We start from the raw sequence: 17,831 nt of genomic DNA on the forward strand, positions 1-17,831 counted from the left end.
ATTATTCTGTCGTTGATCCTAGAAAAACCCCTATGTGATAATATTTCAGTTCAGAACTCTGACCAGAAAGGTTCTGTTATCTAAGGTTCAGTATTGTATGAACTGTATCAACGAATGTGCTGCGGGTCAGTATTCCTCCCCTCAACATCGAGGCGCAACGACGATTTGGACGGTATGGTTCCATTTCTAAACTGTTAGTTAGTGTTCTGGCCTCTGGTTCAAGGGTCCTAGGTTTGATTCCCGGCCGGGGCAGGGATTTTAACCTTCAATGGGTAATTCCTCTGGCTCGGGGAGCAAGTGTGTGTGTGTGTGTGTGTGCCGTGTTCAACATTAGAATTTACCATAGGTACGGACCCATTCTTACAGACGCGCAGGGCGCTTATAGGAGTCAGTTCGAAAAATCTGCACCACACCGTTCTTAATGTTAACCTCCGAGAGTTGATAATCTCCCAAGAATTAGAAATACTAGGAATTGGTAATAAAACACTAAGTTAAAATTCAGTTAGGCCTATCGCAGTTTTAAACCAACATTTCAAAAGTTACTGGACGACAATTGGATGGAGTGCCAAGATTTTTGACCATCTTCAGCTGGAATCGGAATCCTGAAAGTGGGATCATATGTCGAGAAAGCTACCCTCAATAAATTATATTTAGCACGCTAAAATTGCTATCTAGGCCTATTCTTATCTCACAACTTCTATTCCTTTCCCACATTAATGAGCCTCCATGGTTCAGGCGGCAGCGCGGGCCTCGCACCGCTGTATTCCGTGGCTCAAATCCCGGTCACTCAATGCGAGATTTGTGCTGGAGAAAGGGGAGGTGGGACAGGTTTTTCTCCGGGTATTCCGGTTTTCCCTGGCATCTTTCATTCCAGCAACATCTCCAATACCCCATTTGATTTCATCTGTCAGTCATTAATCATTGCCCTACAGGAGTGCGACAGGCTTCGGCATCCGCCACAATTTCTATCCTCGCCGCTAGATGGGGGCTTCGTTCATTCCATCTCTGACCCAGTCGAATGACTGGAAACAGCCTATGTATTTTCATTTTTTTCACACAATAATGCACGGGAATATATGACACGTTCCTGTCAACATGAAACTGCCGTGATACTCAAATCGTGAAGAAAAAGCAAACAGTCACGAATTTCCCCTCCAGTTAATTCGAATGTCTATACATTCGCCCTCTGTCCCTGCAGCACGCCAAGCGGCAGGTATTAGCTGCTTCATCAATCTTGGCTGGCTCTGGATTTCCCCCAAGCTCGGAGTGGGGACGGAGAAACCGCCTACAGTTAACTTGCTGAGCGCAAAAAACACTGCGTACAGCCAGCACGTACCGTGCCGGCTAAATATAGCGAGCGAGTGTGCGAAATCAAGCGAAACTTTCCTAACAGCCACCTTAATTGCGAATTTATTTTGGAACCTCAGTCTTGTCCCGCATGGCAAAAAGCCGACAAGAAAACAGTTCGTCACTCAACCAGAATGCACGTTTTCACAGCCATACTGAAGTTTTAAACTCGTATCAAGGTAGACGTGAAACATGTCAAGTTTTCTTCATAAGTCCCTGCATACTTTTAAACCTATTTATTAATGGCGATACTGACACGAAATCTACCCAGATACTGACAAGTTTAGGAAAAATCTTCTAGGTTTATGTGATTGTCAATAGCCTCATCGAAGCCACGGAATCTAGAGTTTCACGTAGAATTTGAACCAATGGAACGTGACATTTCAAATGTAGTAGGTGAAAACGACGCTCATATGACGTCAGTTCCAAATGTTGACTCAATCAGTCAGTCACCACTAATCTGCATTCAGGGTTGTCACACAGGTGGCGGATTCCTTGACAGTTCTTTCCATTACGTTAGCCGAAGCCCAGCCGGGCAGGAAGTCACTGCGGTGAACAGGAAGAAATATCTTATTATTTATTATTATCCGTCTCTCACTCTTTGATGATTTGATCTAAGACCAATTAAACAGAAGAGGAGAGAGTCCATCTATTTGCCGAACACCCGAGTGTACTTCAAGAGACAAAAGGATGTGACAGACGTCAACATCGGGACTGCTAGGAGGAAAATCGAAATGAAACGCTTGGCTTACGCAGATGACCTACCGGTCATTACTAAAAACGAGTAAACTAGGTATGCCGACAAGACATTACACAAAATAGATCAAAGGGAGGCCTTCGGGCATTATTCTAGAAAACTAAGTATTTTATATGCAGAATTTTCAGCAAAAAAGCAAGAAAGATAAAATCGAAACGGCAAATAGGACATTTTCATAGGTATCCTTTTTAATATGGAAAACATATCTTAGCAGACCATGTAGGGTCCCCATACTACAAAAAAAAAAAAAAAAAAAAAAAAAACAAAACGTAAAATTAAGCAATTTCCTCAATTGTGCTGAAAGTTGAAGGACTAAAGTTCCCGGAAAGGTTTCAAATTGTGAGTCTTGGATCGCTCTATCAAAGTAAAAAACCGAATTTCGAAAAATCACTTCCGACCTAAATTCAGTTCTGGAAAACGGCCTAAAATCGCTTGTTTCTTTAGTTTTATTCAAATCCTAGCCAAAGCAACTTATTTATATAATTCTTTCTGTAATGTGTTCCTTGGTTCAATACCCTCAGGCATTTTTTGATTTTTCGAATTACAGTAGTTATAAGGGTTTAAGTGAAACTCTGCATTGCTAGTTGCTTTACGTCGCACCGACACAGGTAGGTCTTATGGGGACGATGGGACAGGAAAGGCCTAGGAATAGGAAGGAAGCGGCCGTGGCCTTAAGGTACAGCCCCAGCATTTGCCTGGTATGAAAATGGGAAACCACGGAAAACCATCTTCAGGGCTGTCGACAGTGGGGTTCGAACCCACTACCTCCCGGATGCGAGCTCACAGCTGCGCGCTCCTAACCGCATGGCCAACTCGCCCGGTAATCTGCATTGCCACAAAAATGACCGCCCGTAGTGGCAGACAAAGGCAAGCTGCTAATCTAATCGACCGGATAACGATGATTAAGAAAAGGATTGTAATTTTTTAGGAATAAATAAATAATTCGTAGCTCATATCCCTAGTATGGTTTCAACATTGAGTTACTTGCCTAAAGGGCTAGAACTGTGGATTTTTTATACCTTGGAGAAATAATTCTCCCGTCGGCAGAACGGACCTCAAAACGTCAGAGGGTATTTCGACTAACATGGGATCACGACAATAAACTAGGAATGTCACGCAATGAAACATTACAAAACAGTTATCATAACGGAAACATTACAAGCTCTATATGCATTCTAAAATTACAGATATTGAAAAACAAGAACATAAAATTCTTAGGAAAATATTCGACCCCATAAATGAAACTGGAATTTGGATCAAAAGGCGAACTGCATACATCCATAGCCACACAGACAGATTCATCAACACTGTACGGAGGAGAGTTTGCAATTTTTGAACGCATTTTTAGGATGGATAACAATAAACTCACAGGAAGATTATAAAATGGTATATATTCCCAAAATTGGAGAATTAATTGGCTGGAGGAAACAAGAGAGGGCCTGAATGAATTGAACATCGGGGAAATCATGAGAAATCGCGAAGTCTTGAAGACCTTAGTAAATAAACACGCATTTGTGGTAAAAACTAGCAACAGGACTGGTACAAAGTGGTCAGAAGAACGGAAGAGGAAACACGGTGAATTCATGAAGAGATTTTGGAAGAATAAGAAGGCGAAAGTCATCAATCAATTTAACAAGTTCCAACGCGCCTTATGAATGAGCATAATAATAATAATAATAATAATAATAATAATAATAATAATAATAATAATAATAATAATAACTGCCAAACTGTAATTTATTCTTGGAACCATTAATTAAGTTGCCTGAAAGGATTCTTAGCATAACACTTGAATACCATAAGGAGAAATCTGGCAGCAGCTGTTAAGTCACGTGTGAGGAGAGGAGATGTATGTACTGTATTTGAACCCGGACCTACCAACGTTGGTTTATTATTCTCGACCGCTCCTTGCGGAGAGAAAGTTTCTCAAGCGCGAACGTGAGCTTTCTTTTGTCCGGCGAGGGAATGTCCGTCCTTCAATGAGCAGTTCCGGCTACCATTAACTAACTACATATAGGTCTACATAAACTGGAGAGGTTACGCACAAATCTTCGAGTAAAACGGTAGAATAGATGTTCGTAGGGTTAACTGTAATAATAAGGAGAGTCGTTATCAAGTTCTGTTCCTGATCAAATTAATTACCACATGAGCAGCTGCGTTGATGTATTGAGATTCTTCCTCACATATTCCAAAGGCCCATGGCTACTGCGACAAGTTATCTTGCAGAGCTTGTACGTAGATGTTCCATTTGGTAATTATTTCAGTTTTAGTCAACGTTATATTGATTGACGCTGTCAACCGCATGATCGAAACGTAATTTGTCTCCTGTGAACTGGAATTATTGTCGGCGTGTCTGAATATTAATTAAACTATGAGAAACTTACTCACCACTTTCATTGCAACATGTTTATTGGAGCAACTTCAGTAAATACACTGACGAGAAAGGTTTCAAATGCATTAGACGATAGTGAGAACAACTTTGCAGTGATTGCAAAGGGAGGAAGCAAAAATGGAAGTTACAAATAATAATCGTAAACTAATCGAAAAAGAATACGACCCATCATAGGAGTAACTTATAGGGATGAAGCTAGTTTATAATAATAATAATAATAATAATAATAATAATAATAATAATAATAATAATAATAATAATAATCGTTCGGTTTAAGGTGGAGTTTACATACATTTTGATTTGACGCCATTTAGGCTGCCTGCGTGCCAGTTTCGACGTCGTGCTTTATTCTACCAGATGACAGAAAAACCGGAACACAGGGTGACCTATTGCTGAGTTGTAATTAATGAATTAATTAATTGTATGGCTTATAGTCCCGTGAGTGTCCGAGAACATGTTCCTCGTGCACGTCTTTTATTTCTATCTGACGATGATGACAACCGACTAATCGCGAAGGTAAGTCTATATATAAATTTATTTCTTGTGCAATCTTTGGAGTAAAAGTAATTAGAGCGACCTTTTTGGGAGAAGGCCGGCCCCGTGGTGTACGGGTAGCGTGCCTATATCTTACCCGCAGGTCCCGGGTTCGATTCCAAGCCAGGTAAAAAGCAAAGCAAAGTCACCTCCGTACAGGCCATGGAGGTCCTTGGAGGAGTGCAAGGTAAAGGCTTCCACCATTGTTAACCTCGGCACGTGATGGGGTAGAGTGGTTAGCTCTACGCTCGGCCACCTTCGCCCCCAGGAATTAACCTGTACTCATTTTTGGTGTAGGCTGAGTGAACCTCAGGGCCATATGAACCTCCGGAAATGGAAATCTCGTTTCTTAAATTTTACGACTTCCTGACGGGGATTCGAACCCACGTTCTTCCGGGCGAACCGAGCACGCCTTTACCGCCTTGGCCAGGCAGTCCCTTCACTGAATATCTAATATACACGTTTAGCCTCTAAGTGATATTTCACGCTATTCGAATGTGGCTTTGAACTTTCGAGCCGTCCCTGCTGGACAGAAAGAGAGATTATTCCGCTCCAACACAAATAGATTAGAATGACCGGCGATATGAAAAACATGGAACTGAAATGATTACCGGGTTAATTTCTGGTAGTAAAAGCGGCTGGGCATAGAAACTGTTGTAAACCGCGAGGGAAGTAATAATTTCCGTCGACAACTTGCGTGGATCAGCTACAGAGTGCAGAAATTTGAACATCCAGGTTATAAATACTCTCATTCGTTCACGATTTTTGGTTGCATTAACACACCTTGTTTCATAGTTTCCAGCACTTGTTTTTAATATTATTGTACACATTCTAAGCATGAAGAGGATTGCTTTTTTTTTCAACATTGGGATGTATCTGAAGAGGCAGCCATTTTGTTAATTGTGGCCTGGCCTTCTGAGGTCCATCGGGAACGCCTGTAGACCAGAGGACACCGAGCACACCACTGTACGTTGGGTAGCCTATCTCATAGGGGAGACAGAACGGTCAAACCTAGTTTGAGAAAGTCCATGTTGTTCATCCTTTCACATTAAGACCGTGAACAGTAGCTAACATTCTACAGTGGTGTATGATGATGGAAGAGAAATGGGCAACGACATGTAGGCCCATGCTTGCTCCATAATATTTAGTTTAGAGCTCGGTTCCAAGATGCATATTTTCGTAATACGACCAAAGCTCATAACGCAATCCAAAATAATCTGTCGAGAGATGAGTTGATTTTCTTCTGTTCTTTTGTTGTCTTCGGCCAGTTGTAGGCCTATGAGACAGTTGGTTAGACTAAGGTTTAAGGGTTGAAATCCTGGCGCAGTTTTTTGCCATTTAAGAGTACAGTACTTCAATTAGGGAGATTCATGTAGGTAAATTTACCACCACAATTAGCAATTTCAGAACAAAATCTCGTACTCAAATATCTATTCACGAATATAAACAATCGAGAGGCATTAAAGCCCATTTATTTATAATCTGTTTTATGTCACACCGTCCCAGGGAGGTCTTATGGCGACTGGGTCTTGTGGGATAGGAAAGGGCTAGGAGCGGGAAGGAAGCGGCCGTGGCCTTAATTAAGGATCACCCCCCAGCATTTGTCTGGTGTGAAAATAGAAAACCACGGAAAATTATCTTCAAGGCTGCCGACAGTGGGGTTCGTACCCACTATCTTCCGAATTCAAGCTCACAGCTGCGCGACCCTACCTCCATGGTCAACTCGCTCGGTAAAGCCCGTATCATTGTTATTGTCTCCAAGTCTAACCCCTTATTTCAGTGTTTTAACATCATTGCTATGTAATTCACAAGTTCCATCATTTTCAGACTGTCATGCAAAGTTCTGGACAAATGTGGCTTATGCTATAATTCAATCTTCTAGCAGAGGAAGTGCGTCGGCTGAACATATGGCTGACTGGACTACGCCATTCAGTGTTCCCTCTATTTGTCATTCGTTTCTGAAACGTTCATAATCTAGCGAATAGAAGTTGTGCACCATCACTTCCGATTGGTCGGATGCTTGTCCATAGTCAAATAGCAGCTTTCGAGAGAAATAAAAATTCGAAACCGAAAACTCCGCTCTGCAGATGTATATGGTCAGAGGGCCCCAGGTTCGATTTCTGGCCGAACTAGGGATTTTATCCACATCTGGTTAATTCTTCTGGTTAGGGGGTTGGGCATTTCTGTTCGCTTTAGTACACACATACACAGAAGACAGGAACACGCAATAGAGAATACATCCCTCCACATAGGGTTGGCGTCTGGCCGTAACTGGGCTTCATCCACTTGTTGAGTAGAATACGACCAGATTTCTCGTCAGTCAGTACACGAACAGAAGAAAAACAATTCATGTCGTACAGAAATTTTAAAAAAACTAGATATAGTGGAAAGCCACTAAAATGGAAACGAGTGAGATATAGGACTGTAGGCCTACGAACCAAATGATTTAAACGTCAGTCGTTCCAGACACAGCAAGTCCCTGTTTGTCTGGTGTGAAAATGTTGCTCATGTGGTTGGTTGGTGCGGGAATTTATTTACCAGGTGTATGCATAATTTTTTCCGGTTTTTGTGGTAAAGGAAACACGTAATTTTCAAGGGAAATTCGTTTTTTGTTTATTCAAAATATTGGTCATCGGCTTCTACACATCTTTCAGGTAAGTTATGAATGCCATGAGAGAAAAACTGCTTGTCTTTTGCGGCAAACCATTCGTCGAGCCATTTTCCAACTTCCTCAAAATTGCTGAAGTGCCGCTTTGCGAGCGTGTGCCCCATTGGTGATAGATGGCTTCAGGTCGGAGTAGTACGGCGGGTGCGCAAGGGTGTCCCATCCAAGCGATTTCAAGATCTCTTTCACTGGTTTTGCTATGTGAGACGACACATTGTCGTGTAACAAAATCACTTTGCCATGTCCTCTGGCCCATTCCGGTCGTCTTTCGATCAATGCGTGATTTAAATTAATCATTTGTTGGCGATAGTGTTGTGCATTAACGGATTCGTCTGCAACGGCTCGTCTTCGCATTTTTTTGGTCTACCAGAGCGCGTACTGACTTTCACATTGAAATCACGTTTCAATTGACGAAACCATGTCTCACATGTTCTAATCGATGGGGCATGTTGACCTATGTTCCTACCAGCAAACTATGACTTTTCACAGCCTTTTTCTTTTCATCAAATAAGAAAAGCAATGCATGCCGCAAATGATGTTCTTCAGGCACAAACGTCGACACGATCACTGAACGATACAACACACGCTAGAGTTTGGCGGACTTTACTTGTATGTATTGGTAGGTTAATGTCAGACCAGCAAACTGACGTACGCTGCGTGGTGTTCTCTGGTGCCATCTCTTAATGAAACCGGAAAAGACTTATGCATACACCTGGTGTATATTTATTTTTGTATAGTGGTTTAACGTCCGACTAACTACTTTTAACTGTTGTCGGAGACGCTGAAGTGCCAGAATGTTGTCCCGCGGGAGTTCTTTTACGTGCCAGTAAATCTATCAACACGAGACTGACGTATCAGAGCACCTTCAAGTATCCCTGGACTGAGCCGCGATCAGAAGGCCAGCGCCTCAACCGTCTGAGGCACTCAGCCCGACAAGGATAGGAAAGGGCTGGGATTGAGGAGGAATCGGTCACGACCTTAATTAAGGTACAGACCCAGAATTTGCCTGGTGTGAAAATGGGAAACCATGAAAAACCATCTTCAGGGCTACCGGTGGTGATGGTGATTATTGTTCTAAAGAGGAAGTACAACTAAGCAACCATCCTGAATAGAACATTAATCAGACGGAAAAATGAACGGAGTCCGACTGTTCGAAGAATGAAGGTATCGGTCAAAGAAAGGCAAGGGCCTCGAAGGTCGTGAAAATGAAAGGCTCCCTAGGACAGGCAAACCTAATATCGTCGGGGACGGAAAAGAACAAAAGTTAGCCCACGGAGGTCGGACAGGATAGGTGAAAGTGAGGGGGCTGGCACAAGTAAGTGGAAGCATTTTCAGGACTCAGCTAAGTGCCCCGTGATCTCCAACCCACGCTCTCACATTGAGAGCCTCTTTTAGTCGCCTCTTACGACAGGCAGAGGATACCGTGTGCGTTACTCTACCATCACCACCCACAGGGGGAGGGGGTTGCTGAAGGTGGGATTCGACCCCCCTTCTCCTAAATGCAAGTTTAGAGCTATGCGCCCCTCACCACACGGCCAACTCGCTCGATACGTCCATTTCAGCGGGCTTGGTAGACTGATATGTGTTAGCGAGGAAAGCAACTGGAAACGACCTCGCTCTTCATTTCCCTTGTACGCCACTTCAGTGACGCCTGGGCCATCTATAACAGCCGCTGAGGATCTAACTAGCTTTGACTGAGTACTGAACACACATCATACGTTCATTTGAGAAAATTTAAGCCTTTCGGCGCCCAATCTGCAAGCATCTCTGAATTAATTAAGCACCTCCAAAGTCCCCTGTTTTCAATGAGCTCTACGGCCTCCTTTAGTTCTTAACCTCTCATCATTTAATCATTAAAAAACAGAGTCCATCGATCTGATTTCCCTCCGCTTCCAAGTTGACTATTCGTTTTAGACTACGTGTCCAAAAAATACAAATGCATGTACGTTTAAATCTTAGCAATACGTTCAATGACTATTCACGGACCAGGCCATAGGGAGCAATTATATTTTCACCAAGAGCCGTAGCGTTACGCAGTCACGTACCTACACAACCTACTTTCACTACCACTTCAGAGAAACATCCTTATAAAGTGGGGTCACTCCGACCCTGGGAAGAGAAATTGGTCTTGCTGTATTTAGTCATCAAGTTTAACAATGTTATACCATGTTGACAAATCAGTTTCCGACATAGCTTTCATTGACCAATATCCCATTGTATTATACCAATCTCATGAGCTAAATATTTAACTTCAATATTTGGTCAGAACCGGGCTTGGTGGCCGCTCAGGTTAGGTCACGTAGCCATGAGCTTGCATTCGGGAGATGGTGGGTTCGAACCCCACGGTCGGCAGCCCTGAAGATGGTTTTCCGTGGTTTCATATGTTCACACCGGGCAAATGCTGCGGCTGTACCTTAATTAAAGCAACGGCCGATTCCTTCCCATTCCTAGTTCTTTCCTATCCCATTGTCGCTATAAGACTTAGGCCTATCTGTGTCTGCGCGACATAAAGCACTGTAAATAAATAAATAAATAAATAAATAAATAAATAAATAAATAAATAAATACATAAATAAATAAATAAATAAATAAATAAATAAATAAATAAATAAATCCAGCTGCTTTTCTAGTTGTCAACTTTTGTATATTTTGCATATTTCAGTATTTTGCTAGTATCAGTCACTTCTAATTGGACATTATCATTATACACTTATAACTAAATATTTCCGAATCCAATAAATCCTCATATATACGTTCCCCTTGTTCATTAATTATTCTCAGATCCTGTTTCTGCATTAAACTACCTATACACACGCCATTTTTCAGTAAAATTCGTATGATTGCAAATTATGCTTACCATCATGGTTTCGTTCCCAGACTTCTTTGCTAAATTAAATTTCCTGGTAAGTTTCTTCAATTTCTCCTCACTTCCACAACCATTCCTAACTTTATTTCCTTCCAAGCTGCACCTCCTCCTTAACCTCATCCATGTCTTACCAAATATATGGTCCTGCCTGATGCTCTTATTTGAACAACCTTCCTTTCTTCCTTATTTATTTTTAACACTGATGAAAACAGCTCCGTCATTACTTATACTGCCTATCATTTCAATTTCTCTCGTTTGATCAGCACCATGTCTAAACATCCTTCCCTGTTCCATTACTTTCTGATTCTGTTGTCCTTTGCAGATCAACTTATTTACCATTTTTAGTCATGGTTTCTGTCATTTTCTTTACCTTCCCAATTAAAGTTTCATGAAATGATATCACCCGCTATAATCATGTTCTTATCTATGTTGTTTCCCCACAGAGTTTATTATTTTATCAAACATTTCTGTGTCAGTTCCAGGCCTGTACACCCCAAAAACATCAAGTCACCCATTATATTTAGAATTTCATGATTCTGAACCTGAACTTTTTCATAGCTTACAAATTCTTCTTTCACCAGTATGAATACTCCTCCTCCTATCAAATCTATCCTGTCTTTACAATATACATTCCATTTTTGAGAGAAAATGTCTGCATCCATAATATCACTTCTAAGCCACAACTCAACTTCTATTATAATGTCTGGTAAATATGATATCTATTAAATTATTTAATTCTATTCCGTTCCTTACAATACTTCTAGAGTTTAACACTCCCAACTTTATGTCATCTCTAGTTGACTTCCAGGTCCCTATACTCTTCTCACTGCTCCTAAGGCCGCCCATTTCCCTCTAACCCTTCTAAACAAACCTAACTTATATGTACCACTGTGATTCAAGTGAACACCATCTGAGCACAGATCCCTCTCTCTTATCTACCCATTAGGACCTACGTATCTCACTTTCAGTTTCCTATGTACTCACTCCATAGTCTTACTTAAATCCCCAATCACCCTCCAGTCAGTATCCCACCGATAATCTCTGCTCCCTTAAATTTCCCCACACTGCATTAAAGAGGTCTCACACGCCCCCAACTATGTTATCTATTCCTGCTTGCCTTACATTGTTGGTACCAATGTGAAAAAACTAATGGTACCACATTAACCTTACCCTCCACCTTCCTCAACATCTACCTTAACCTAATTCCTGCATTCCCTTTCCTCCATACACAATTTCCCAACATGCCTAACAATGCAGTCTCCTATGACCAGTTCCTCAATCCCTCCCCACATGTCTCCCTCATCTTCACTGATGCCTGGAGAACCTACTTCCTCTTCCTTTTTCTCCCTTTCATGAGTCTATCCACCTCCCTCTTCTTATCTATTCTACGTTTCCCTTTCCTCTTTCCTTCCCACCTCCTCTGCAACACTTCCCTGCTCCCCATCTTCCGTCTGCTGTTCTACTTGCAGCGACTCTACCGATTGTTCACTGAAACCTTTCCTGAACTCTGCCCCTTACTAGACCCCTTGGCCTCAATTTCTTTTCCCTTAAAACACAGCCCACCTGTCTTCCACAACACCTCCCTCTCCATTTTGTATATCTACCATATCCTGTACATTGTTTGATGGACACCTATTGTCATTCCTGTCCTTCGTTAAAAATTTAAATATCTCCCTCAAACTCTCGAATTATTCCTCCATGCCTTATACATTCTTTAATCTTCTTTATGGAAACATGAAATATTATGAAAATCAACAAAAATAAAATGACATATACTGTGAATATAATGAATCAAATGAAAGAAATACTAGCTACTACATGAGGATTACATTTAACATTTATAACAAAGAAAGCAACATACTAATTAATAAAATAATTACACTACAATAATTTCTTAAGTCTATTTACCTTCTAGAGCTGGGTTTTTTTTTCTCGGACCCAGTGAGGGATCCCACCTTCACCGCCTCAAGGGCAGTGTCTTGGAGCGGGAGATATATGGTCGGGGATACAACTGGAGAGGAGGACCAGTACCTCATCCAGGTGGCCTGACCTGCTATGCTGAACAGGGCCTTTGTAAAGGGATGGGAAGATTCGAAGGGATAGGCAAGGGAGAGGGAAGGAAGTGGCCATCGCCTTAAGTTAGGTACCATCCCAGCATTTGCATGGAAAAGAAGTGGGGAAACCATGGATACCACTTCCGAGGATGGCTGTGGTGGGAATCGAACTCCCTATACTCAGTTTACCTCCCAAGGCTCAGTAGACCGAGTTCTAATGCTCGAACCCTTTTTCAAATTTCATGACAGAGCCGGGGGTGGCAGCTAATCACACTAACCACTACACCACAGAGACTGACCACTACAATACTACAGTACTTAGGAATATTTTTATTATTTTATCCTACTAAGCACTAAGAGAAATGAAAATTTGGTTCAGTACTCAATAGTAGATTTTTGTTCATAGCTTAACGTCTCACTAAGGTTTTCGGCAACGTAAGTAAGGATGGGAAAGGGCTATGATTGGGAAAGTAGGGTGCGTGGTCTTAATAAAGATACAGCCCCAACATTTTCCTGATGTGAAAATAGGAAGCCACAGAAAACATATTCAGGGCTGCCGATGGTGGATTCGAACCCACCATCTCCCCTCAGTAGTAGTGACAAGTTCAGTAAGTGTTTAAGATTCTATTAATTGATTGAATTTTTTTGTTCAACTTATAGGTGTTACTGAACGCATTTAACTTGATGATGTTGGTAATCTGCTGGTTCTTGCTAGACAAGGGTACATCCCTCCTTTCGTTACTCCAAACACCACATTACCAAACAGCAGAGATAACATGGGGAAAAACGCAAGTGAAGAGGTCGCGATAATACAAGGTGATAAATTATAAGATAGCAGTGTCTAGTATGAGAGGGGCAATGTGGTGGAAAAGTATTCAGGCCCGATAAATCGTCGATCGGAGCAAACAAGAGACTGTTCACAGTTGGAATCCTTCTGTCCTACTGTATGTAATATACATCCAACTAAAACAAGCTTACTACGGCAAAGGAAAGAAAGAGATAAAACTTAAACATAAGTTTACTAAAAAGGTTCAAATGGAAGATAAATTCATAACAAGGAAACAAAACACAGATGATAAATTCTTTTAGAGACTTCTTACAAATGATTGCGTGTGAAGATTGTCAATGTGTCGCCTTCCCAGTGACCTTCATAAGATAATACAATTTGTGTACTTCAGTAACAGAGATGGGCTAGGGCCCTCACTCATTCTTTCATCAGGAGAAACCTCTTCGCATAACATCCCGTTTACATCAGAGATGATATATTTTGATATTCATAACTTATTTCAAAATAAAATATAAGGCACCACAGAGAAGGTACAGACCCCGAAGGAAAAAAAGCTCAATAATGACTTAAGGCAAAGAAGAAAATAAAACAGGGCAAAACTGCGTCACATGTGGACGGGTGTCAAATGACAGAAAAAAAGGTAAGGATTCGCATAGAAAAATAAAATGGCTATCTCCAAAAGAACCCAAAAGTAAAGGATAAGGTTACCGCTAGGTCGCACAATAGCAAGACCTAAATGGGATGTAAAGACGGGTCAGTAAAATAAAACATTAATCCAGAGTAAAATAAAAACTGAAGGTGAAATAGATCTTTCTCCTTCATTGTGTGCCAAAATACGATCTATTCCACTCAACCGAACGACAAACATACAAAATAGGGCATCTTACAGATCCAAAGTGCCATGTAGAAGTGCACCAAAATATAAAGTCACTTAGTATAATAATACTGTACTAAACCATGACGTACGTTTGATGATAAATGCCACGTAGGCAGCAGACTTAGAGACCTTAAGACGGGCCAAGCATAAGACACCGATGAAATCCCCGACAAAATATCCAAAATACTATGCACGTATAAACGGAGATGTCAATCACACCAACAATTTTATTTTTGTTATTTAATTTACATCCCACTTACTACTTTACTATGGTTTTCAGAGATGCCAGCATTTAGTCTCGCAGGAGTCTTTTACGTGCTAGTAAATCTACCGACACGAGCCTGGCATATTTGAGCACCTTCAAATACCACCGAACTGAGCCACTCAGCCAGGCACCAACAATATTGAAATAGACCACATCGTGCCACAACACTGAAGTGATACATACACAATGTGGCAAGACGTTGAAAATAGCCAAAACCCAAGCAAAGGGTAAATAATATGGCAATACCTTCAAAGCATAATGATTGGCCGAAAGGTGACCAAACTATGACCGATAAAGCAGGGTAAATTAATCAAGATAAAGTGGGCATAGTCACAAACTTACCAAATTAAGTAAATATAAGAAATAATCGATTCTGCACGAATCTCCAGCATAACATCATTTGAATCTATTATAAATATGTATTGTGTTTCTGGACTCCATTTTGCTTTCCTCCGAAGTTCAAAGAAAAAAATATCATTAAGAGACTTAAAATCAAGGAGGTAGAAAAGTCAAAGGTACGAGAGGAGACACCATTGCCATCTTGTGACAGTAGCCTATGATAAACTATCAAGTGTACGATTGCCAATACAGAAACAAAGTAAAAGATTTTGTAACATTAATTAAACACATGTGAAATTGAAAATAAATACAGACAGGGAAGCAGAAGCATCTCACAGTTGAGCCAATTTCAGATTGCCCATTTCAATTCCCTAAAAGCAAAAAGCGTTTATAAAATATTTTTCTGTACTCACCTTAAAGGCTTAGTGTCCATTTTTCTCCAGAGAAACTTTACACAGCTATACGGCAAGTCTATCATTACCTATATCCTAATTTTTAAATTGTTTAGCACCGATTCCCACCTGCACTCAACAGCTTTCTTCTTTTAATGTGTCTTACATATTTCCTGTCATATGCTGTATATTTTGCTCAACATCTGAGGATGGGCCAATGGTATGACACGACAAGATGGTTCAGGTGCAAGAAGCTGAAGGTTTCGACTGGCAAATATCTCAGGTGATGACACAGATGGGTCTTATAGCAATGATGGGATAGGAAAGGGCTATGAGTGGGAAGGAAGCAGCCATGGCCTTAATTGTGAAAATGGGAAACCACATAAAATAATTTTTAGGTCTGCCAACAGTGCAATTCGAATCCACTATCTCCACTAAGTGCACGGCCAACTCTGACTGTCTCAGGAGAAGAATTTTCCGATATAAATGGTAACGAACACCATCACATGGGACTTGCATCTGAACATGCCCTGGACCACACTGTATGCTGATGACATCATGCTTGTTGCTACTACTAGAGACGAGGGAAGTCCAGTCTTGGAATGACCTCCTCAGGCATTTTGGACTCTGCCTGAACATCTAGAAAACGGGAGCATTTGGAAAGAGAACTCCTATACCACTCCAAATCAATGGACATAAATTTAAAAAGGTGGACATTTTCCAGTATATCTGCTCCCATCTCTAAGGTGAGGGCAGCATCAATGAAAATGCTTTGGCAGGAATTCAGTGGTGTGCTATGTGACAGACGAATGCCAGTCTGGCTCAAAACAATGATCTACAGGTTAGTTGTCTGCCCTGTTGCACTGTAAGGCACGGAGTGTTGGGCAGCGATGGTGGATGCCGAGAGCCATCTCCATAACATGGAGATGTGAGTGCGGAATAAATTTCAACTTAATACTGTATTTGGAGAACTAAGCTCCAGGAATGTGATGATGCTTGTTGTTTAAAGGGGTCAAACATCTAGGTCATCGGCCTCTAATGGTACGAAATGAGACCAAATATGACAATTTAAAAGTCAAAAATCCTCCACTGACCAGAATTCAAAACATGATGAAGAATGAATGGATGAATATGAATTTAAAACAATCGGTAGATCCAAACCACAATGCCCCACATTCCCGAAAAATAGCGTAAAACAATAGTATTAATGACCAAGGGACTGCTTCTAAAGCACAATCTGAATCGATGATGCTTGTTGTCTAAACAGGTCCAAAATTTAGGTCATCGGCCCCTCATAATGGTACTTATCACTAGTAAAACAGAACCATGGTACCTGTCATGTTGCGGTACTAATCAAAAGCAGCGTAGACTCACAGTATTCCACAAATTATGATACTACTCAAGGGTAATGTAATACGCACATGTAACCCAGACTTGTGGTATTTCTGACATTGCGGCGCCACTTACAGGCAATGCAAACCTATGGTGTTCCTCACATAGGTGTACTAATCACAAGGACTCGTACTATTCTGTGGTGTTTCTCTCATAGTGGGCACCAATCATAGGCAATGCAGACCCACGGTGTCGCTCATATAGTGGTACTAATCACGGGTACTGTAAAACCGATCCTGATTCACACACTGTTGCTACTAATTACAAACCTATTGTGTATCTAACATAGCGGAACTACTAGCTAGTAAAGGCGACCCACGGTGTTCCCCGCGTGATGGTACTAATTACAAGTAGTCTCACGATCCTTGGTCGCCCCTCTTAGTCACCGCTTACGACAGGCAGGGAATAGCATGGATGTATTCTTCATCCACGTCCCCCACCCACAGGGGGTAAGCTACAGGAATAGAGAATGAACGTGAGCACAATTTTGGTTGCAACTTACAACTGCAAGGTCAGCGGGTTGAAGCAGTAAATCAATTCAGATATCTAGGCAATGAATAAACCTACGACTAATTGGATCTTATGAGGAAAGGCTAAGGAAACCAGATTTAAACGGTCTATTGTAATCTATCAGTTTCATGTCCGTATTGATACTTGGTATTCACAATCACAAAGAATGGGTACCGTCCACCCAATCAATACTTTATTATGTCTTGTTACTATGCAGTACCAGTTTCGACCTTCACAGAGGTCATCCTCAGCTGGTCATGAGATCTAAAGCTAACTTAATATATTATTTAAAAACATTACTAAATCTAATGAAGAATGTCACATGATGTGATGATAATATTAAATGGTCTAGGCATGTTAAAAGAATGAAAAGCATCAGAATATAACATGCTTATATAGAAAGAAGGCTATCAGGCAGGAGAATGGTAGGAAGGCCAGGGAAAAGATGAAAGGACCAATGGAGGGAACATGTCGAGGACAGAGGATGGAAATGATTATTTGTCATGGATACCAACTTGGACAAGCAATGGTGGTGGAGAGAGCTTCTTTACAACTACTCTACCTAGCATGCTGGAATGGCTCAAGGATAAGGATGATGATGATGAAGAAAGATTAAATTTATATAATAGATGAATAAGTGCAAAATGAACATAA

Source organism: Anabrus simplex, chromosome 9 (genome assembly GCF_040414725.1).
Source record: "Anabrus simplex isolate iqAnaSimp1 chromosome 9, ASM4041472v1, whole genome shotgun sequence".
Classification (NCBI taxonomy): domain Eukaryota; kingdom Metazoa; phylum Arthropoda; class Insecta; order Orthoptera; family Tettigoniidae; genus Anabrus; species Anabrus simplex.